The following is a 24,723-nucleotide window of genomic DNA, read 5'->3' on the forward strand; positions in this document are numbered from 1 at the left end:
GCTGACGAGTCATCGTGGAAGGGTGAATGATGGGGGTGGAGAAAGACGAGCTTACTCATGGGAACACAAAGAGCTGTGTGGGAGGGAGGCGGGGGGCGGAGGAAACGGCGTGATGCTGCTCGGATCCCCGCTTGCACCAGGGCGGAAATCACGTGTGACGGGAAAGGAAAAGAAATGAAGGGAAGTGACACACTCTCTGTGCGCGTGTCTGTCATCCTGGATGAGCAATAGACATGATAAGAACCCTCAAGGCCAGGCTGCATCATCAGATGAAGAACAAAAAAGCTTGTTATTAGGGGAAATTGATGCTCTGCGAAACCAGAGCTTGGAGAACAAAGAGAATCCGACTGACATTTTGTGAGACTGGGGAAGCATGTTTCATTCATGACTGGTTACAGGCCTTGGGGTCTTTTGTTTTCTTTTATTTCCTTGTTTTCTTGTCTCATTTTCTCCCCCAGGCTGAACCCTGGGGGTGGGAGGAGGGGGGCTGTCTATAAAAAAAACCCTTGAAGGGAGGTGCTGGGACGGGGAGGATTTCTTGTCAGGGAAATACACACGATCTGTATTTTGAAGGGCTTTATTTGAACTGCCTAGAAAATACTTCAGAGGCAAGTCTGTACAACATCAACAATAAACTCAACCTTACACTTTTCAAAGGAGGCAGTTCAGCGGGTGGAGGAGGGCATGGGTGTAGCTTTCAGGCTGGGATTCAAACATGGTTCACATTAAGTTGACTGGCTGTGTGACCTTGGGGAAATCACTTAACCTCTCTGAGCCTCCATTTCCTCATCTGTAAAATGGGGTCATGGTTGTCACTAATCTTACAGAGTTGTTGTGAGAAATAAGGCTGGGTGGTGGTGTAGAGCAAGCCCTCAGAGAAAGGGCACTGTCTGCGTTGATGTCACTGTTGTTACTATCCGTAAGAGGTTTTGGGAGCAACAACGGAAACCAACATAAAATCAAGATGTTCCCTGGTTTACAATCATAGCAGCATTCAGGAAACTCACAAAACACCTGTTTCAACCCTAACAACAATGGGAGCCATTTCCAGATTTATTTTGTCAGTTCCCGTTTCTTTTTGAAAAAGCTCCTATTTCCAGGGCCAGAAGTCTTCAGAGCCCACATCTCCTTCAAGTTACAGAACAGCATTATTGTGTCAAGACAGGCGAATTCTCCACAGAAGATGCCTGCTGCCCCACCCACGCACCCACCACCAGCGACCAATTCCCAAGTCTCCTTTCTTCCCCAGAGTTGATCCCCAAGGCACAAAGAGCTCAGAAAGGAAAGCAATTCTTATTGTTCTTCCTCAGCTTTTCCTGTTTTTTCAACCCATGAATTTGTGTTGCCATGTTCCAGTCTCCCCAGAGCTGTGGATTACTTTAAGGACATTTCAGAAAGAGAAGCAGCGTAAGAATGAAAGTGTGCAGAATACAGACAAGAACCGTGATCCAAAAAAAGGAAACACACCCTCTCACTCACTCACTAAATCATTCCATAAACCCTGATGGAACAAACCACCGCTGAGTGGCAGGCCCTGTGCCAGGGGCTGGACGATGAAGAGAAGAGAACATGGTCCGTGATCTAGAAGTGCACAGTCTACAAGGGAGACAGGGATACATGACCACGGCAGGGGAGAGAGGAGGGGCAGCTGTCACATCCTCAGCGTTGCCCCGGTGATCGATACCTCCTGATGAGATTATTGGGTTCGTGTCCCACAGACCAGCCTCAGGAGTAGGTAGCAAACACCCAGGGATCTCCCCAAACACCTGCCCATCCCTTACCTGTCTCCACACCCGAGCTCCCTCATGAGTCTTCATTTTGGAATAAGGTACCATCCCTTGGTCGAATGCCAGTAGCCCTAGGAGCTGTCATCATCAGCCAAACCAAAACCACTTTCCTTAATTCCCTTCAACAGAACTTTACAGTTTACAAAACATTTTGCATTTATTATCTGGTGGTAGGGCAGGCAGTTTTGTCCCCACTGTACAGACGAGGAAGTTAAAGAATTAGCCTATGGCCTCAAAGCTCAAAGGTAACAAATCTGGGGTCTGAACCAGGTCTTCTGCCTCCAAGTCTAGGGAGCTGGCCAGGATCATCACTATTTCCTAGTACCTAAGGCCTAAGTTACTCTTTCCTCTCAAAAGTAGATATTTTGTGGTTGTGATGGAGAAAACTGACTTAGCATAGACTTAATAATACCTTACTCTGCATTCTCCAAAGAGTTCCATGGAAAGAGGGGCTGAGAATTCTCATGTCCTTCAGTACTCAAGCAGACCTTGCCCGAGGCCAAAGGTCAGGTGGCAGGAAACAGCTAGGAATAATGACCAGGTTCTGGATGGTTACCCTGTGCCCAGCATTCTGCAGCGGACTTCAGCTACATCGCCCGAATGTCCCTACTCCTCCCCTGTTCCCACCTGTGTCACTTCCACCCCCATTATTTAGGGATTTCCCCGCACACAGAAGGAGAACCTTCGGAACAAGTCCCCTTGTGTTCTTCATTAATAACTGCTACCCACTCACAAGTCCCTGTGGGAATTACTTTGTCATCTCCATGGATGCTGTGGCCTCCATGAAAACACTGCTTTCCTGCCCAGGTTGCTGCCTCTTGGGACCTCAAAACTTTGAGAGGTAAAACAGACCCGGGTTCCCTTGTGTTTTCACTGCACCCCTGGAGCCATGTGTAAGCCCTTTCCCCAACTCTGCATTTTGTCACCTTGGCCTCTGAGCCACTGAGTGTCCCGCACCACCTGGGGAGAACAGATCCTTCAGCTTATGGCTCTAACTCCTGCCTTACGGGGCTGAGCCGCAGTTCCCTGGGTCAGGCAGGGTCATACTCCCCACAGGCCATCCTCTGTCCCTGTGTCCCCATTTCTTTCCCCTTCTCTTTCAATCCAAAACCATATAAACAAATTGGAGAAAACGGAGACTCTAGCCCCACAAACCAACTGAACATTGCTGGATAATTCTGTAAACGTGACAGCTCAGGGGGGCATGCAGCTGTTGGTCCCAATCCTAAACTCCTAAATAGCTGTCATTTATTGAGTCCTCACATACTTATCTAAATAACCCTCACAAAGACTCTTTGGAATAAGTACTACTACTGCCCTCAATCTAGATAAGAAAATGGGAGTTTAGAAAGTCATCTGTTAAGGTCACTCTCTCCAAGCCAGAAAGTGAAGAGATGGGCCCCATCCATCTGACCCCAGAACCTAAACTCTTAACGCTAACGTGACACTGAGTTCCCCACCTTGGCTGTGTTTGAAAGGCTTGCAGATTCAGGTAGAATTTCCTATGACTCGATTGCTTCTAGAAACAATGACAGAGGAGAGTTGAAGTATCGGGTGGATGGATGGGGGAGAAGCTGTTAATTTTAGGTCTGTAATTCAGGCTGCTCATGAAGTGACAGAGGTGCCACCATGCCCCTCACCTTTGCCACCCACCTTCTAAAATAAAAGAGTCAGGGCCCATGATTTCCTCAGTGGGAAGATCCATCTTTATGTACTTAAAAACCCTAGGGATGATGGGGTTGTTTTTTTTTTTTTTTTTTACAAGTTACTAAAAGAAATTCTGGCCTGTGGAACTCCCCTGTCATTTTCCAGAATCTCCCTGAAACGTGCCCTTAACACCTGGTAGGGAGTCTTGGGCAATAGGAGAATGTTCCAGAAACGTGTTTTTTAATCCAGACACGTCCCAAGGGGTCAAGGCTGATAAAACTGTAGTGACGCCTGGTCAGTCCAGGCCCCTCCTTCCTGTGTCTGCGTCACACAGGTGTCCTCAGCAGCAAACGTAGATTCCAAACCCCTAGAGTACTAAATTCTTTCTCCTCACTGCTTATAGTAGTTCTACTTAAATTCAAAATTAAGCGATTATTTGACATAGCCAAAATAAGGACCCCCAAATTAGAATAATAGCCAAGCAGTGGCAACTACTTTATGACCCCTACCCAAAAATACAAAAGGTGATGGTAGCTCACATCCATCTGGTATTGACAGGCTGCCCTGTTGTCAAAGTGTGGCCTGGGACCAGCACACCAGCACTGCCTGGGACCTGGTTAGAAACGCAAATCCTCAGCCTCCCCCAAGACTTCAAGAATCAGAACCCCTGAGGATGGAGTCTAGCGGTCTGTTTTAACAAGATGTCTGGGTGATTCTGATTCTCTACGGTTTGGGAGCCCTGCCTTACTTCGCTGAGTCTTTACAACGACCGTGGAAGACGTAGGAAGTATTGGGCATCAATGTTCCCGTTTCATAGAGAAGAAACCTAAGTCTGAAATTATTGAGGGACTTCCCTGGTGGTGCAGTGGATAAGACTCTGCACTCCCAATGCAGGGGGTCCGGGTTCGATCCCTCCCTGGTCAGGGAACTAGATCCCACATGCATGCCACAACTAAGAGTTCGCATGCCACAACTAAGGAGCCCGCCTGCCGTGACTAAGACCCAGCGCAACCAAATTAATGAATTAATTAAAACAACAACACATTAAAAACAAATACACATTACTTTAAAATAAATTAAAAAATAAAATAAAAATATGGAGTCACCTGTCCAAAGCGAGTAGTAACACCAGGGTTGGAATACAAGGCATTCTGCTCCCAAAGTTCCCACTTCTCTGAACATGTGTTTCCTTACTGGTGAAAAGTAAGCAGGACAGAGAGTCAGGGAGACAAATGGCTATTCCTGTGAAAACCAATTAAAAGTAACTTTAGTCCAGGGTCGGGAGAGAAATTAACATCTATTGAACATCAGGTATGTGTCAGTCACTATACACCAACATCTCACCCCATTTAATTGTCACAGAAGCCCAGGCTAGGTGGGCACTCTGAAATCAGATCAGGTAGGGTAAACAACTTTCCCAGGCTTCACAGCTAAGTAAGTTGCAGAGGAGAATCTGAATCCTGCTTACTCTGCCTCTAAAATCCTTACAGCCTCCCTGGGGCACGCTTACACATTCAGCATATGCATGTGTCCTGATGGCAAAAAGACAAGAAAGCCAGGGATGAATGCATAGGCAGCAGCAAATGAGATCACCCTGCTCCAGGGGTGAAAAACCACCTCGACAGCAATTGTGGGGCTTTCACAGCGTCACCAGTCAACCCAGCCTGTTCCTCCCTCCCCTCCCTTCTCTCTCTCTCAGAAACCACCGACTTTTCCCTTTCACCTTGTGAGACAGGGAAGTCAAGTTATTACCAAATTAAACATGTTTATTCTCTTCCTATTAATTGAGGATTCATCTACCTTTCTGGGGAAGCATGGCCTTTTGCGGGTAATGGTACCAGAAATGGCATGAATTGCCAGTTGAAATCCTAGCAATATTCAGCAAGGATTATCATAATGTTATGGATGCCTTTAACCAGCTCCCCGCTCAGAATACATACACACCCTCGAAACTGGTTTGGAATTTACCAGCAACCTTCCAAGTTGATGGGTTAATTAACTTGCAGGCAATGTATGACATGTCATGAAACGTCTAAAGTCAAGCAGCGCAGTAGGTATAAAACTTAAAGCTACAGTTTCTCACCCATCATTTTGTAGAGTTTTTCTTTTTTTAAACACTTGCTGTTTCTTTTCACTTAATAAAAACAAAAACAAAAAACCAGTATTTCCCACCCCACACCCCTTGGTTCATAGAATCAAGGGAACACAAAATGAAAACTCTGGGTGAAAATATTTGTTGACATAAATATATAAGACAGCCCCCAAATCTCCCTAGCTTAAAACCAGTCATTGGCTTTCACGTGCTTTTGGGATGGGGCCCAGGCATCCCAGGCTGCTCTATCAAGCGCTTGTGATCGCGCGGCTGCCCACGCTCATCCCAAAGCCTGACAGCTCCTGCCACAAACCCAGCACTCAGGCTCTACAGAGTATGGGCTGTTCCCAGAAGGTCCCGGGTCCTCTCCTGCCTTCATGCCTTTACACCTGTGGATCTCTCAACAGCCCCTTCCACTTCTTTACGAGGCTAACTCCTCCTGTTCATCTCTCCAGACTCAGCCCACGTGCCACCTCTCTAGGCAAGTCTTCCCTAACTTCCACTGGAGTCTCCCGAGGCATCATGTGCTGACCCTCACCACACTACGTCTCACACGATTTTACATCAGTCTATTTATGTGGTGCTGGGAACTCCATGCAAATATCTCACTGCTCTCAAGACCCAACAAAGGGCCAGACACATAGTAAGCACTCAGAACATCTTTGTTGAATGAAAGAGTGAATGAATGAATGAAAGATGATCACTCAGCTACTCATTTTCCCACAAACTCTGGGCACATCATGGAAATTGAGAGAGATGATCGTTCCCTTCCTTAAAATGCTGCTTCCACCCCAAGGACCCATACGGTCCAACATAGCCAGAAGTATCTCAAGGCTGCAGAAACCCTAGTCCAAAGCAGTATCCAGATGAGCTCATTATCTAGATGAGCCCAGGGGTATCCACCAAACTCAAGATACTTGCAATCAGTAACAAAACCAAAGCTAGGCCAAAATCCTGAAACTGGCTCCAGGCTGAAATGGTCTGGAAACTCACTTTGGTTCAGACCTTTCTAGCATAAGGCCAGTGTAAGTATGTTTGTGTGTTTGTATTCATCATAAAAGCAGTAGATAGAAACGAAAGCTCCACCACTCTAAAGCCCAGCTGCCAGGAAGGGGACGGGTACGTACAGTTGTGAGCTCAAGAGCTACCTGGAGTCCAAGAGCAGGCCTAGGTCCCAGCACCCTGCGTGCACCGAGCCTCTATGCTGGGCCATGGGAACCCCAAAGCCTCGGGTCCTACCTTGGCCTGTGTGGCAGCTGGACCTGGGGCAGCCGTAGGGCGTGGCCTGCCTGGACCAGAGCTGCATGTGCCTCTGCATCACTTAGAAGAATGGTTTGCGGCAGGATGCCCAGCAGGAGGACTTCCACATCTTCCAGCCTGGGCCAAGGCTAGAGGTCTTAAAACCCTGGGAAGGATAAGCCCAACCTGCTGACCCAGAAGAGGAATTTCCGGTCCGCCCTAAACCAGAAGGAAGCATTTTATTGCATTTGGCCTAGGACAGAGCAAGGACCCCCAGAATCTGCACTAGATCTACGAGTTTGTGACCTCAGGAGTTGGGGACTTTCCTGAGCCGGATACCTCTCCAGACACCAGTGGCAGATGTGGTACCTCTGACGCCCAGGAGGAGTACCTGAGTGACAAGGGCTTGGCCCCATCACCAGATGGGGGCCCTCGAGCCTGGGTGTGGACCCTGAGCACCCTCCTTAGCTTTTGCTGAGCCCCACCTTAAACATTCCTGTTCCCTGCCCTAACTCGGACCCCCGCTCCCACTCCCCAAAACCCACTAAGGCATCTTGCCTGAGGAAGATGAGTACAAGCTGTGGCATGGCAGGGGCTGGAGCTGGGGTGATGGCCCCTTACATTCTCTCATCCCTCTCTCTTAATATTGCTGCTATCACTGCTCAGAGTTGAAGTTCAAGGGGACCACCTCCTACCTGTGTACCAAGTCTTCCAGCAGACTGTCTTCTGCCCCAGGGGCCTGTGGCTGGTGGGGTCAGATGCAGGGGACAGGACACTGCTTGGGCAGCCAGTAAGACTGTCAGACCCCAGGGTATGACAGGCTACACGAGGCTGTGCTGAGCTGCCTTGCAGGGGGGCGGGGGGAGGAAGCGGGGAGCTCTGCAGAGAGCCTGGCAGCAGCTCTGGGCCCAGAGGCTGGGGCACTGCCACTGGTACTGGGCCATGGGCTAGACCACCTTCCTGATGGTGGTCACCAGCATGATGGTGAGGTCCCCAAGGGCAAGAAAGGAGGCACGTTCCACCTGGAAACTTTTGTGACAGACCTGATCATCTTCAGGGAAGGAAGCAGACACCATCTACACCCTGTAATTCTCTTGCTGGGGAGTCATGGTCCCAGGACCAGCTGTCTATCAAGAGGCTCCTGGTGGTCAAGGTTGTTCCCATGTGCCTCAACACCCTGCCAGATATGGCCCATTTAGAGGGTACCTCCTCACTGGGGCATACCTTGGACCTGCACATTTCCAACAGCCACTTACTCTCCCTCACCTTGAACCAGTACAAGGCTTATCTCCAAGACCTGGTCAAGGACATGGATTTCTAGGTCACTGGGAAGGCCTGGGCCCTTGCTCATCATGGGTATAGGCCCCTCAGCCCTCACCTCGACCAAGAAACGGGTTCTTGAGACAGGCCAAAAACCCCTCAAACATAAAGCAACATATAGAGAGTGGAAATTGGCCCATAATATGATTCTCCAGAGAGAGCCATTGCTAACAGTATTTTAGAGGTTGACATGCTGTGAGCCCGCAAGACAAAATCCAGTTTAAAATATTTTTTAAAATATTTCCATTAGTTGCCACAAAATAAAAATCAAAAGGTTCATGTACTGAGATCAAAAATCCAGTTTAAAATATTTTTTAAAATATTTCCATTAGTTGCCACAAAATAAAAATCAAAAGGTTCATGTAGGGCTTCCCTGGTGGCGCAGTGGTTGAGAATCTGCCTGCTAATGCAGGGGACATGGGTTCGAGCCCTGGTCTGGGAGGATCCCACATGCCGCGGAGCAACTGGGCCCGTGAGCCACAACTACTGAGCCTGCGCGTCTGGAGCCTGTGCTCCGCAACAAGAGAGGCCACGACAGTGAGAGGCCCGCGCACCGCGATGAAGAGCGGTCCCCGCACCGCGATGAAGAGTGGCCCCCGCTTGCCGCAACTAGAGAAAGCCCTCGCACGAACCGAAGACCCAACACGGCCAAAAATAAATAAATAAATAAATAAATAAATAAATAAATAAATAAATAAATAAAGTAGCTACCAAAAAAAAAAGAAAGAAAGAAAGAAAGAACAGGAAAGATGAAGAGAAAAAAAAAAAAAGCTTAAAAAAAAAAAAAGGTTCATGTAACAGATATTTTTGTGAAGCTCTGAAGGTGGCAGAGAAGGAAATAGACTACCACAAAGTAGCACGAAAAGTTACAGCTTTTCTTGGAAAATCCAAAAATCCACCAACCCATTAGCAACGATTATCTGAAGCTGAGTGGTGCCAGTTGATTTCACACAGGGTGTGCTCTCAAGGTTGTCACAGTACCTACCTGACCCATTTATAAACCCAGGCTGGCCCCCATATGCATTTGAGTTTGCAATCATTGATGTCTATCCTTTCAAAACCCTTCTGCAGTATGAGTATTATGAACACTGCCTACGATTTTCTCTTTTTTATTGTATCTATCTATGTATTCCTCTGTATGACCACATTATGGTATATATAAACAATCCCTTCCTGATGGACATTTCTCGTTAATTACAAAGAAGGTTAACAGTAAAAACCCTTATATGTATCTTTGTATATTTGGGCATTTCTCTTGAATAAACTTCTAAATGTGAAATTACTGAGTAAAAGGGAACACATATTTAAAATTTCAATAGATAATGCCAAAATACTGAAGTTGGTTTAGAATCCAAGCCATTTTTTGCCCCAAGCAAGGAGCAAGGAGTAGTTGAGTTTAGAGACAGGCACCAGAGATGAACTGTCCAACTCACAGACATAGAGAACAGATTTGTGGTTGTCAGGAGCAGGAGGGTAGGGGAGGGATGGATTGGGAGTTTGGGATTAGCAGATGTGAACTATTATATATAGAATGGATAAACAGCAAGGTCCTACTGTATAGCACAGGGAACTAGATTCAATATCCTGTGACAAACCATAATGGAAAAGAATATGAAAAAGAATGTATACATGTGTAACTGAATCACTTTGCTGTACAGCAGAAATTAACACAACACTGTAAATCAACTATACTTCGATAAAAAAATTTTTTTAAAAGAGATGAACTGTCCAACATGTGAGCCCTCTTCTTCAATAAACATACTCCTATACTCCTAATCTACCCATAGATGATTTCCACAAAGATAATATTGCAAATGGAAAAGGCAGATGCAGCAGGACAAATATATTTTAGAGTTCTAGCTGACAAGTTATTTCACAGTCATAAATTGGGTGTGAAAACAAAATGAGATAATAATTCTGGTTATATTTATGGAATTCTCCATTTGTTGTTAAAAACAAAAGGAATTTTTATCCAAATATATTGACTAGTCTTTATTTAGTTTTTGGTACTTCTTATTGTTTCATCTAAAAAAAATACCCCCTATATTTTCTCCATTTATGTTTCAGGCTTATTTCCATTTCTGTTCCTTGTAGATTAACCCGATGTTACTGTGTGAAGGCTGCTTATGTTTCCAAGGTTTGGGCTCTACTGAGTGGAACTAAAAATAAAAATCTCAGATCAAAATTACAATAACGAATTGACAAAAATAGCGTCTTTTTTTCTATGATAAATGTAGCAAATGGGATGACTTGAAGGTTAAGAGTAGAGATTGCCTGGGCATAAGTCTTGACGTTCCCCCAAGCACTAGCTGGGGCAAAACATAAACCTCTCTAAGACTGTCTCCTAATCTATTAAGATTGGGGTAATACTAGGGTTATAGTTCTTTGCACAGAATCTGGCACAAAGTAATGTTCATTGTTATTGTTTATTCTAACATAATAGCAAGCCCCCACCCCCTTTTAAAGTCTATCAGATGCTACAATGCTCAAGACCACTGCGGCTACTCTGGGAGTTGACAATCATGTAATGGCCAAATCGGAATGAATGACTCCTTCAGGAAAAGAAGAAGCCAGGAGTTGGGCTCAGTTTTAAACTGTACTTTAGATGCAACACCATAAATGATAAGAGGCCTGGTAAGAGGATAATGGCTAACCTTTACTTAGCACTTACTCTGTGTCACACTCTTTGAAGCATTTTATAAGCATCTTCTCAGTGTATGCCTACATTGATCCTACGGAATGAGCGCTATTATTATCATCCCTGTTGTACAGACGAGAAAACCAAGTACAGAGTGTTTAATCAACTTGCTCTAAGTCATCCTCTTATTTAATAAGATGGCATAAGTCAGAAAGAGAAAAACAAATATCAGATAATATCACTTATATGTGGAATCTAGAAAAAGGGTACAGATGAACTTATTTGCAAAGCAGAAATGGAGACACAGATGTAGAGAACAAATGTATGGATACCAACGGGATAAGGGGGAGATAGGATGAATTGGGAGATCGAGATTGACATATATACACTACTATGTATAAAATAGATAACTAATGAGAACCTACTGGATAGCACAGGGGACTCTACTCAATGCTCTGTGGTGACCTAAATGGGAAGAAAATCCAAAAAAGAGGGGGTATATGCATACATATAGCTGATTCACTTTGCTGTACAGCAGAAACTAACACAACATTGTAAAGCAACTATACTCTTATAAAAATTAAAAAAAAAAAAGAGGGCATAGGCCTTCTGACTTCAGAGCTTACACTCTTAACCACTATAGTAAGTCAGAAACAATGGCAGAAAGAGGCCAGTTACAGCTAGGACAAAATGAGGAATTCAGGTATTGTCAACTAATATCTTTCAAGCAACTACTCTGTACCAGATACTGTTCTAAGGTTACCAATGCATATTAGGAGGTTTATTCCTTATGCCATGCCTGAGAATTACATATTACTGATAGCATTTTTGCGGAAGGGGCTTAGAGCTATTGAACACCTGGGGTCACAGAGCTGTTAGTGGCAGAGGTGAGTTTCCAAAACATGTCTGCAGATTCCAAGTCCCAGGCTTTCTCCCTAGAATTACAGTAAGAATTCCAAGCACAAATGAGTCATCCTCACCACTCAGCAAATATTTATTAAGCACTTATTTGTCTCAGGCACAAATGAACAACACAAACATGGTTCTTGCACCATGGAACAGGGATTATTTGGAAAAGAAAACAATTTACAGGGACAAGTGAGTAAGTAATATTTTATATAATTAATATATAATCAGCACCATCACAGGGCCCAAAAAAAATGTCTAATTGATTTGGCAAGTATTTACAGTCAGTTACAGAAAAATAATTCTAATTCTCTCTTTTAAAAAAAGAGGAAGATAGGGGACTTCCCTGGTGGCACACTGATTAAGACTCTGTGCTCCCAATGCAGTGGGCCCAGGTTCAATCCCTGGCCAGGGAACTAGATCCCAGGTGCATGCCACAACTAAGGAGCCCGCCTGCCAAAACTAAGACCCAGCGCAACCAAATAAATAATAAATATTTTTAAAAAGAGGAAGACATTTGTTTATCATGTATTTTCATATTATCCTAGAAGACCTACCTATGAAGAAAGGCATGTAGGACTAATCGGGGCAAGTAAAGAATTACTAAGTTTTGCAACTCTCCCAACTGTGATCAAAAGTACAAGATCGTGGTTACTCAATAGCCTAGGCAAATAGTCAGCTCTTGCACAGACTTGCCCTGAGTTTAATAAGTATTAAGGGTGCATCCTGCTCACGGTTTTCAATCAAAACATTTACTGATTTCATCAGAAAAGAAACAGTAAAGGAAGAGGAGAAAGATTGGTTATGAGTGAAGTAACTGACCACAGCTCTTTTCTTTTGTAAGGCACAGTATCTGTTGTGGATTAACATTTACGTACAGCAATTTCGGAGCTTTGTGATTTATTTTTCTTTTCAATGGCTATCTTATCAATTGTAATGCATAGATTATTAGTGTTACAGGATTTAACTCTGTCTGTTGTAAATGTTTTAGTAAATCTATAATGATTTAAGCTAGTTTTGTTATCTTTGAAAAATTTATTACACTAGTAACATACGTTAATTGTAGAAAAACTACAAATACACATGAGCAAAATAAAAAAATTAAAATCAATTGATAAGTCCAGTGGCCAGAAATAACTGTCACTGACATTTGGGCATACCTTCTTCTAGTCTCAATATTATATATCTACATATCATTCATTAAATAACCTGGGCTCATTTGGCTTGTAAGTTTCTATATCTACTTAACTGTGAATGTCCTTTATGTCATTAAATATACATCTCCACTATAATTTTCAATAGTTGTAATATCTATCTATCTATCTATACCACCATTTATTTACCCATTTACCCATTCCCCTATTGTTGGACATTAAGGATGTTTTCAAATACCATAAATAATTATATGAGGAACATACTGGGGTATATACCTGTTGCATTAGTATAAATTTCTAGAAGTGGTATTTCAGGGTCAAATAAGGACATATTTGTAAGACTTTGGCTAATTTTTTACTGGTTTCTTTTCTTTGTATTGTTTTTTTTTTTTTGAAATAATTATAGACTCACAAGATGTTGCAAACATGAAAGTAGTAGAGAGAAATCCCTTGCACCCTTCACCAGTCTTCCCTCAATGATAACATCATACATAACAATAATACAGTACAAAAACTAGGACACTGGCATAATACAATAACTAGACTACAGACTTTACTTGGATTTAACCAGCTGAATTATTTTTTTAATATTAATAGAATGGTAAGATGCATTCTCACTTTCCTACTTTCTCCTCTCACACAGCTGCCTTTAGCACTCCCTTCAAATCCTACGTAGATAAAAAGAAAAAACAACAACACAAATCCTATGTAGAGGAAAGAATGCAACTATATTTAGTAGACTATTGTCTTTTATTAAAAATTAAGAGGGAAAAATGCAAGTAAGACTTTCACCAGATGCAGAGGTGGTTGAACCAACATTTATGACACAGAAAATACGTAGGATTCTGCCCTCCTTTTGGTTCTTTGCATCATTCCAGTTCCTTTATAATACACTGGAACAAAGTTTTCCAAAGCTGAGGGTACCCCAACACAAAGCAAGTAACAGTGAATCACACAGTGAGAAAGTGATTCATTTCTCCTTCACTCCTTTGATGACATCAAGGAGAAAGCCTCAGTTTAGGGCTAGTCTTCAATGCCTCAATAACACTTACTAATTCTCCCTTTTTAACAAATTGCTTAGGCCTCAAGTTCAGACGTAGGCAGGCAACATCATTTAATTGGAATTCAATGGCATTTTATTGTTTTAACGAAATGTACTTTTGCTTTCAAAGTGCAGCAGATGAAACTGGTTTTCCATTTACAGGAGTATTTTTTAAGTTTCCTTTTAAAATAAATGTATTTTAACAAAAAAGTGATTTTATTTAAAAAAATTTAAAAACAAAAAGCAAAAAGATGGAATGCAAACCGCTGAGCTTAGTGATACATTGTGTTAGAGCCTTTTGGTCAATAAAGAACTGACCAGCCAAATGGCCTGGCATATTCTTCCTTGGGTTGAGTTTGGGTGAGAGTGAGAACCACCTGGCTTCTGCTTCTCTTCTGGGATCTGCTTACTAAAACGAAATAGATGAACAGAATCCAACATCTATTAAGCACTTATTGGATGCATCGTTTCATAGACTCCCCAGAACAACCCGATGAGATAGATTTCATTAATAACTTCATTTTAAACATGAGGAATCCAAGGGACAGAGGATCTGGCAGGGCTAGGATTCAGACCAGGTGACAGCTGGTTCATACTGTTTCTCATTAAACTTAAATACCATTAGTCATCTCTAGAAAATTTGGGATGACTCTTTATCCTTGCCAGGACTTTGGGTCACTGCAGGTCTGGTGCTTGCATAGGAATTCCCCAAAGTACATTCCTGACCTGATTAGACAGACATACTCCTGATTAGAAAGGAAATCTCACAGTTAACTTCATTACGGGTCTGCATGCTTCAAAGAAAGACAGAATGTCTAATAGCCATTCAACCCCTGCCGTTCAACTTTCCTACACATTTCCACTATTGGAAAGGTGCCCACTTTTCCCCAATCATTCCTCTCCTTGAATAGTTCCAAAGGTTTCCCAATATCATTAGAAAACCAAATCACAGAGGCAAATTCAGCACCATGGAAACAGATAATAAAGCTCGATTTAAATATTTAAAACCTATATCCAAATTTATACTAGGTACTAAGGACAGAGAGCAAAGAATTACAAAGCACGGGCTCTGCCAACAAGAGTCCAGTGACAGTCAAGAGAGTCTTCATGACCTTTCAGTTATAATGCCTTAGATTTCCAGTGACTTGAACTCCTTTGATGGATTTATGGATTGGTTTATGAATGATTAAGCTTATGGCAAAGCTCCTGAGACCACCAAAGTGTTAAGAGCAGGTCAAATGAAAATAGCACACCTCTAATGTTATAACTCGAATAAGTAAGTAAATTTGATTGACAATTGTCTGTGGGAGAGATCTTCAAGATGGCGGAGGAGTAAGACGTGGAGATCACCTTCCTCCCCACAAATACACCAGAAATACATCTACATGTGGAACAACTCCTACAGAACACCTACTGAACACTGGCAGAAGACCTCAGACTTCCCAAAAGGCAAGAAACTCCCCACATACCTGGGTAGGGCCAAAGAAAAAAGAAAAAACAGAGACAAAAGAATAGGGACAGGACCTGCACCTCTGGGAGGGAGCTGTGAAGGAGGGAAAGTTTCCACACACTAGGAAGCCCCTTCACTGGTGGAGACAGGGGGTGGTGAGGGTGAAGTTTCGGAGCCATGGAGGAGAGCGCAGCAACAGGGGTGCAGAGGGCAAAGCGGAGAGATTCCTGCATGGAGGATCAGTGCCGACCAGCACTCACCAGCCCGAGAGACTTGTCTGCTCACCCGCCAGGACGGGTGAGGGCTGGGAGCTTAGGCTCCCGCTTCAGAGGTCATATCCCAGGGAGATGACTGGGGGTGGTTGCGTGAACACAGCCTGAAGGGGGCTAGTGTGCCACAGCTAGCTGGGAGGGAGTCCGGGAAAAAGCCTGGACCTGCCTAAGAGGCAAGAGACCATTGTTTTGGGGTGCACAAGGAGAGGGGATTCAGAGCACCGCCTAAATGAGCTCCAGAGACGGGTGCGAACCACGGTTATAAGTGCGGACACCAGAGACGGGCATGAAACGCAAAGGCTGCTGCTGCTGCCACCAAGAAGCCTGTGTGCAAGCACAGGTCACTATCCACACCGCCCCTCCCAGGAGGCTGTGCAGCCCACCACTGCCAGGGTCCCATGATCCAGGGACAACTTCCTCGGGAGAACACACGGCGTGCCTCAGGCTGTTGCAATATCATGCTGGCCTCTGCCCCCGCAGGCTTGCCCCTCATTCTGTATCCCTCCCTCGCCATGGCCTGGGTGAGCCAGAGCCCCCTAATCAGCCGCTCCTTTAACCCCGTCCTGTCTGGGCAAAGAACAGATGCCAGAGGGTGACCTACATGCAGAGGCGGGGCCAGATCCAAAGCTGAACCCCAGGAGCTGTGCGAACAAAGAAGAGAAAGGGAAATCTCTCCCAGCAGCCTCAGGAGCAGCGGATTAAATCTCCACAATCAACTTGATGTACCCTGCATCTGTGGAATACCTGGATAGACAACGAATCATCCCAGAATTGAGGCAGTGGACGTTGGGAGCAACTGTAGACTTGGGGTTTGCTTTCAGCATCTAATTTGTTTCTGGTTTTATGTTTATCTTAGTTTAGTATTCAGAGTTTATTATCATTGGTAGATTTGTTTATTGATTTGGTTGCTCTCTTCCTTTTTTATGTATATATATACTTTTTTTTTTCCTTTTGCTCTTTTTGTGAGTGTGTATGTGTATGCTACTTTGTGTGATTTTGTCTGTATAGTTTTGCTTTTACCATTTGTCCTAACGTTCTGTCTGTCTGTTTTTGGGGGTTTTTTTTAGTATAGCATTTAGAACTTGTTATCATTGGTGGATGTGTTTTTTGGTTTGGTTGCTCTCTTCCTTCTTTCTTTCTTTTTTCTTTAATTACTTTTTAATTTTTTAATTTTTAATAATTTTAAAATTTTTATTTTAATAAATTTATTTTATTTTTCTTTCTTTCTTTCTTTTTTTCTCCCTTTTCTTCTGAGCCATGTGGCTGACAGGGTCTTTGTGCTCCAGCTGGGTGCCAGGCCTGTGCCTCTAAGGTGGGAGAGCCAAGTTCAGGACATTGGTCCACTGGAGACCTCCCAGCCCCACATAATATCAAATGGCAAAAGCTCTCCCAGAGATCTCCATCTCAATGCAAAGACCCAGCTCCACTCAACGACCGGCAAGCTACAGTGCTGGACACCCTATGCCAAACAACTAGCAAGACAGGAACACAACCCCACACATTAGCAAAGAGGCTGCCTAAAATCATAATAAGGTCACAGACACCCCAAAACACACCACTGGATGCGGACCTGCCCACCAGAAAGACAAGATCCAGCCTCATCCACCAGAACACAGGCACCATTCCCCTCTACCAGGAAGCCTACACAAACCACTGAACCAACCTTAGCCACTGGGGGTAGACACCAAAAACAATGGGAACTACGAACCTCCAACTTGCGAAAAGGAGACCCCAAACACAGTAAGTTAAGCAAAATGAGAAGACAGAGAAACACACAGCAGATGAAGGAGCAAGGCAAAAACCCACCAGACCTTATAAATGAAGAGGAAATAGGCAGTCTACCTGAAACAGAATTCAGAGTAATGATAGTAAAGATGATCCAAAATCTTGGAAATAGAATGGAGAAAATACAAGAAACGTTTAACAAGGACCTAGAAGAACTAAAGAGCAAACAAACAATGAGGGACAACACAATAAATGAAATTAAAAATTCTCTAGAAGGAATCAACAGTAGAATAACTGAGGCAGAAGAACAGATAAGTGGAAATAACTACCACAGAGCAGAAAAGAAAAAAGAATGAAAAGAATGGAGGACAGTCTCAGAGACCTCTGGGACAATATTAAACGCACCAACATTCGAATTATAGGGGTCCCAGAAGAAGAAGAAAAAAAAAAGGGACTGAGAAAATATTTGAAGAGATTATAGTCAAAAACTTCCCTAATATGGGGAAGGAAATAGTCAATCAAGTCCAGGAAGCACAGAAGCACAGAAAGTCCATACAGGATAAATCCAAGGAGAAACACACCAAGACACATATTATCAAACTATCAAAAATTAAATACAAAGAAAAAATATTAAAAGCAGCAAGGAAAAAGCAACAAATAACACAAAAGGGAATCCCCATAAGGTTAACAGCTGATTTTTCAGCAGAAAAATCTGTCTTCTGCAAGACAGAAGGGAGTGGCAGGATATATTTAAAGTGATGAAACGGAAAAACCTACAACCGAGATTACTCTACCTAGCAAGGATCTCATTCAGGTCCAACAGAGAAATTAAACCTTTACAGACAAGCAAAAGCTAAGAGAATTCAGCACCACCAAACCAGCTTTACAACAAATGCTAAAGGAACTTCTCTAGGCAGGAAACAAAAGAGGAGGAAAAGACCTACCATAACAAACCCAAAACAATTAAGAAAATGATAATAGGAACATACATATCGATAATTACCTTAAATGTAAATGGATTAAGTGCTCCAACCAAAAGACATAGACTGGCTGAACGGATACAAAAACAAGACCTGTATATATGCTGTCTACAAGAGACCCACTTCAGACCTAGGGATACATACAGACTGAAAGTGAGGGGATGGAAAAAGATATTCCATGCAAATAGAAATCAAAAGCTAGAGTAGCAATTCTCACATCAGACCAAAGAGACTTTAAAATAAAGACTATTACAAGAGACAAAGAAAGACACTACATAATGATCAAGGGATCAATCCAAGAAGAAGATATAACAATTGTAAATATTTATGCACTCAACATAGGAGCACCTCAATACATAAGGCAAATACTAACAGCCATAAAAGGGGAAATCGACAGCAACACAATCATTGTAGGGGACTTTAACACCCCACTTTCACCAATGGACAGATCATCCAAAATGAAAATAAATAAGGAAACACAAGCTTTAAATGATACATTAAACAAGATGGACTTAATTGATATTTATAGGACATTCCATCCAAAAATAACAGAATACACTTTCTTCTCAAGTGCTCACAGAACATTCTCCAGGATAGGTCATATCTTGGGTCACAAATCAAGCATCAGTAAATTTAAGAAAATTGAAATCCTATCAAGTATCTTTTCCGACCACAACGCTATGAGACTAGATATCAATTACAGGAAAAAATCTGTAAAAAATACAGACACATGGAGGCTAAATAATACACTAATAAATAACCAAGAGATCCTGAAGAAATCAAAGAGGAAATCAAAAAACACCTAGAAACAAATGACAGTGAAAACACGATGAACCAAAACCTATGGGATGCAGCAAAAGCAGTTCTAAGAGGGAAGTTTATAGCTATAGAAGCCTACCTCAAGAAACAAGAAACATCTCAAATAAACAACCTAAACTTACACCTAAAGCAATTAGAGAAAGAAGAACAAAAAACACCCAAAGTTAGCAGAAGGAAAGAAATCATAAATATCAGATCAGAAATAAATGAAAAAGAAATGAAAGAAACAATAGCAAAGATCAATAAAACTAAAAGCTGGTTCTTTGAGAAGATAAACAAAATTGATAAACCATTAGCCAGACCTATCAAGGAAAAAAGGGAGAAGACTCAAATCAATAGAATTAGAAATGAAAAAGGAGAAGTAACAACTGACATTGCAGAAATACAAAGGACCATGAGAGATTACTACAAGCAACTATACACCAATAAAATGGATAACGTGGAAGAAATGGACAAATTCTTAGAAAAGTACAACCTTCCAAGACTGAACCAGGAAGAAGTAGAAAATATAAACAGACCAATCACAAGCACTGAAATTGAGACTGTGATTAAAAATCTTCCAGGGGCTTCCCTGGTGGCGCAGTGGTTAGGAATCTGCCTGTCGATGCAGGGGACACGGGTTCGAGCCCTGGTCTGGGAAGATCCCACATGCCACGGAGCAACTGGGCCTGTGAGCCACAACTACTGAGCCTGCGCGTCTGGACCCTGTGCTCCGCAACGGAAGAGGCCGCGATAGTGAGAGGCCCGCGCACCGCGATGAAGAGTGGCCCCCGCTTGCCGCAACTAGAGAAAGCCCTCACACAGAAACGAAGACCCAACACAGCCAAAAATAAATAAATAACTAAATAAATTTATTTAAAAAAAAAAATCTTCCAACAAACAAAAGCCCAGGACCAGATGGCTTCACAGGCAAATTCTATCAAACATTCAGAGAAGAGCTAACACCTATACTTCTCAAACTCTTCCAAAATATAGCAGAGGGAGGAACACTCCCAAACTCATTGTGCAAGGCCACCATCACCCTGATACCACAACCAGACAAAGATGTCACAAAGAAAGAAAACTACAGGCCAATATCACTGATGAATATAGATGCAAAAATCCTCAACAAAATACTAGCAAACAGAATGCAACAGCACATTAAAAGGATCATACACCATGGTCAAGTGGGGTTTATCCCAGGAATGCAAGGTTTCTTCATATATGCAATCAATGTGATAAACCAAATTAACAAATTGAAGGAGAAAAACTATATGATCATCTCAATAGATGCAGAAAAAACTTTTGACAAAATTCAACATGCATTTATGATAAAAACCCTCCAGAATGTAGGCACAGAGGGAACTTTCCTCAACATAATAATGGCCATATGACAAACCCACAGCCAACATCATCCTCAATGGTGAAAAACTGAAAACATTTCCACTAAAATCAGGAAGAAGAAAAGGTTGCCCACTCTCACCACTATTATTAAACATAGTTTTGCAAGTTTTAGCTACAGAAATGAGAGAAGAAAAAGAAATAAAAGGAATCTATATCGCAAAAGAAGAAGTAAAGCTGTTACTGCTTGCAGATGACAGGATACTATACATAGAGAAGCCTAAAGATGCTACCAGAGAACTACTAGAGCTAATCAATGAATTTGGTAAAGTAGCAGCATACAAAATTAATGCACAGAAAAATCTTGCATTCCTATACACTAATGATGAAAAATCTGAAAGAGAAATTAAGGAAACACTCCCATTTACCACTGCAACAAAAAGAATAAAATATCTAGGAATAAACCTACCCAAGGAGACAAAAGACCTGTATGCAGAAAACTATAAGATACTGATGAAAGAAATGAAAGATGATACCAACAGATGGAGAGATATACCATGTTCTTGGATTGGAAGAATCAATATTGTGAAAATGACTATATTACCCAAAGCAATCTGCTGATTCAATGCAATCCCTATCAAACTACCAATGGCATTTTTCACAGAACTAAAACAAAAAATTTCACAATTTGTATGGAAATACAAAACACCCTAAATAGCAAAAGCAATCTTGAGAAAGAAAAACGGAACTGGAGGAGTCAGGCTCCCGGACTTCAGACTATACTACAAAGCTACAGTAATCAAGACAGCATGGTACTAGCACAAAAACAGAAATATAGATCAATGGAACAGGATAAAACACCCAGAGATAAACCCACACACATATGGTCACCTTATTTTTGATAAAGGAGGCAAGAGTGAAAATGGAGAAAAGACAGCCTCTTCAATAAGTGGTGCTGGGAAAACTGGACAGCTACATGTAAAAGAATGAAATTAGAACACTCCCTAACACCATACACAAAAATAAACTCAAAATGGATTAAAGACCTAAATATAAGGCCAGACACTCTAAAACTCTTAGAGGAAAACATAGGCAGAACACTCTATGACATAAATCACAGCAAGATCCTTTTTGACACACCTCCAGCGAAATGGAAATTAAAAAAAAAAATAAACAAATGGACCTAATGAAACTTAAAAGCTTTTGCACAGCAAACGAAACCATAAACAAGATGAAAATACAACCCTCAGAATGGGAGAAAATATTTGCAAATGAAGCAACTGACAAAGGATTAATCTCCAAAATTTACAAGCAGCTCATGCAGCTCAATATCAAAAAACCAAACAACCCAATGCAAAAATGAGCAGAAGACCCAAATAGACATTTCTCCAAAGAAGATATACATATTTCCAACAAACACATGAAAGAATGCTCAACATAACTAATCATTAGAGAAATGCAAATCAAAACTACAATGCCCATTCACACCAGTCAGAATGGGCATCATGAAAAAATCTACAAACAATAAATGCTGGAGAGGGTGTGGAGAAAAGGGAACCCTCTTGCACTGTTGGTGGGAATGTAAATTGATATAACCACTATGGAGAACAGTATGGAGGTTCCTTACAAAACTAAAATAGAACTACCATTCGACCCAGCAGTCCCACTACAGGGCATATACCCTGAGAAAACCATAATTCAAAAAGAGTCATGTACCACAATGTTCATTGCAGCTCTGTTTACAATAGCCAGGACATGGAAGCAACCTAAGTGTCCATTGACAGATGAATGGATAAAGAAGATGTGGCACATATATACAATGGAATATTACTCAGCCATAAAAAGAAACGAAATTGAGTTATTTGTAGTGAGTTGGATGGACCTAGAGTCCGTCATACAGAGTGATATAAGTCAGAAAGAGAAAAACAAATACCATATGCTAACACATATATATGGAATCTAAAAAAAAAAAAAAAGTGATCATGAAGAACCTAGGGGCAGGACAGGAATAAAGACGCAGACGTAGAGAATGGACTTCAGGACGCAGTGAGGGGGAAGGGTAAGCTGTGACAAAGTGAGAGAGTGGAATTGACATATATACACACTATCAAATGTAAAATAGATAGCTAGTGGGAAGCAGCTGCATAGCACAGGGAGATCAGCTCCGTGCTTTGTGACCACCTAGAGGGGTGGCATAGGGAGGGTGGGAGGGAGACGCAAGAGGGAGGAAATATAGGGATATGTGTATATGTATAGCTGATTCACTTTGTTATACAGCAGAAATTAACACACCATTGTAAAGCAATTATAATCCAATAAAGATGTTAAAAAAATTGTCTGCATACCTATTTTGTGATTTAATTTTAAATTTGAGGGACTTCCCTGGCAGTCCAGTGGTTAGGACTCTGTGCTCACTGCCAAGGGCCTGGGTTCAATCCCTGGTCAGGGAACTGAGATCCCACAAGCCACATGGTGCTACCAAAAAAAAAAAAAAAGAAAAATGAAAGAAACTATCTTAGCCTGAGACAAAGGCTTGCTGGCCTGAGGTAATTTATTTGGGAGCAAGGGTTAGGGATGAAAGAGTGATACAGGGAATGAGGGAGAGATAACATGAGGACGCATTATTGTATTAGCCACCCAACGATGAGTGGAACTCATCCCACAGAACCTTCTGAAGAGCCTTAAGAAATCTCAGGACTGCCCACTCCAAAGGATGAATGGAGGAAGCATTTATCCATAGATTCCCCATTAGTGAAAGGTGGTCCACAGTTTTGGATCATGCACTTGTGACTGGAGAGCAAGTTCCCACGGGTGTCCCTATTGCAACGTCAGAGAAGCTGTCGGCAGGAAGCAAGAGGTGCATGGCAGGGTCCCGACAGCGCCAGGTAGCATTCACCTGAATCTGGTGAAACTTCTTAGCATAAGAGGTGAGGCTGAGAACATTCCAAGTGGCATCCAAGAGGTCCCCAATATAAAACCATTATCAGCAGTATGATGTACATCTGCCCAGACACAGTTTTTTAAGAACACCATTCATTCATTCATTCATTCATAAACCCATTCAACAAACATTTATTAAGCATCAACCACATGCCGGTGACTATGTTAAGTACGAGGGATACAGTAGTTTGTCTATCATAAGTGCTTTGCTCTCTTGGAACTTGCAGACTATTTGGGGGAATCAGGCATTTAGTAAATTATTATAACAATTAGTGAATTACAATTGTGATAACTATCATGAAGCGTAGGATGATAAACTTTCTAGTCATGAGAATCAAGGAAGGCTTCCCCGAGGAAGTGGCATTTAAGCTAAAACTTGCAGAGGAGGAGGTGAAGAAGGTAAAGTAGGGGAGAATAACTAGAAAGCGTGTTGCAGGCAGAAGGAAGAACGTGAACAAATACCCCTTGGCAGAAAAACTTAAACTGTCCTGAGTAAAAAGAAAAGGCCGGGGGCACTGGAGTGTGTGAGTGAGGGGGAGAGGTGGGGGTAAGTTGGTGGTTGGGCAGAAGCCAGATCACGTCCGGCCTGATAGGTCAGAAAAAGGATTTGGATTTTATCCTAAGGTCAATGGACATCTACCAAAGGATCTTGAACAGGGGAATAATTATAATCAGATTTGGGTTTTTGTTTTGTTTTGTTTTACATAAATCAAGATATGCTTGTAAATACAAGCAGCAGAAGCTCATAAATATCACACAGGTATTTAAAAAGCGCACCGTCTGTAATCGCTATGTAATTGTACACAAACAAAGAGGAGTGTTGATGAGGTGGGAGCAGTGGGGTGGTGGCCTGAGCCTGGAGTCTGGGAAGGCCTGCGTAGTTCACTTATTCTGTGTTTTTGAGGACTACTTCTTCGTCTGATTTGACGTCAGGTTTGCACTTGGGTAAGCCACGATGAAATCCCCACTAAAAACTCTCCCCCTTCTTCAGAAGCTTCAAAAGAAAATTTCTCAAGTTTCCACTAAGACTAACCTCATACGTGGGTGGTGGTAGGGACCACCTATAGGATGTGACTCAAAAGGTGCTAAAACACCACTCCTATTCAGTGTAAACTTTCTATGCCCTCTGCTAGTGTCTAAAATTCTACCATCACCATTCTATTCTGATGAATGTTCAACTGTCAAATATGGTAGCACTGGATCTATCCTGCCTTCGTGGGATAGAGCTGGTTTTTTGTGTTTTCTCGGGGATGGGAGGATTTGAAGCTTTTTGAGATCACTGGCCACACAGGGGCAGGGAGGGGCCATGAGACTCGGTAGGTTACAGAGAGAGAGAGTGAAAGCAGCTTGGGCTCATTTGTAGGTAAAGGATGCATATATAATGTTGCATGT

General features: G+C 42.4%; 1 pseudogene; it reads left to right on the forward strand.

The window, feature by feature from the left end:
• The first annotated feature begins 5,248 nt into the window (after positions 1-5,248).
• On the forward strand, positions 5,249-8,086 carry LOC103013524 (interferon regulatory factor 3-like; annotated as a pseudogene).
• Positions 8,087-24,723: the final 16,637 nt, after the last annotated feature.

Source organism: Balaenoptera acutorostrata, chromosome 2 (genome assembly GCF_949987535.1).
Source record: "Balaenoptera acutorostrata chromosome 2, mBalAcu1.1, whole genome shotgun sequence".
Taxonomy (NCBI): Eukaryota; Metazoa; Chordata; class Mammalia; order Artiodactyla; family Balaenopteridae; genus Balaenoptera; species Balaenoptera acutorostrata.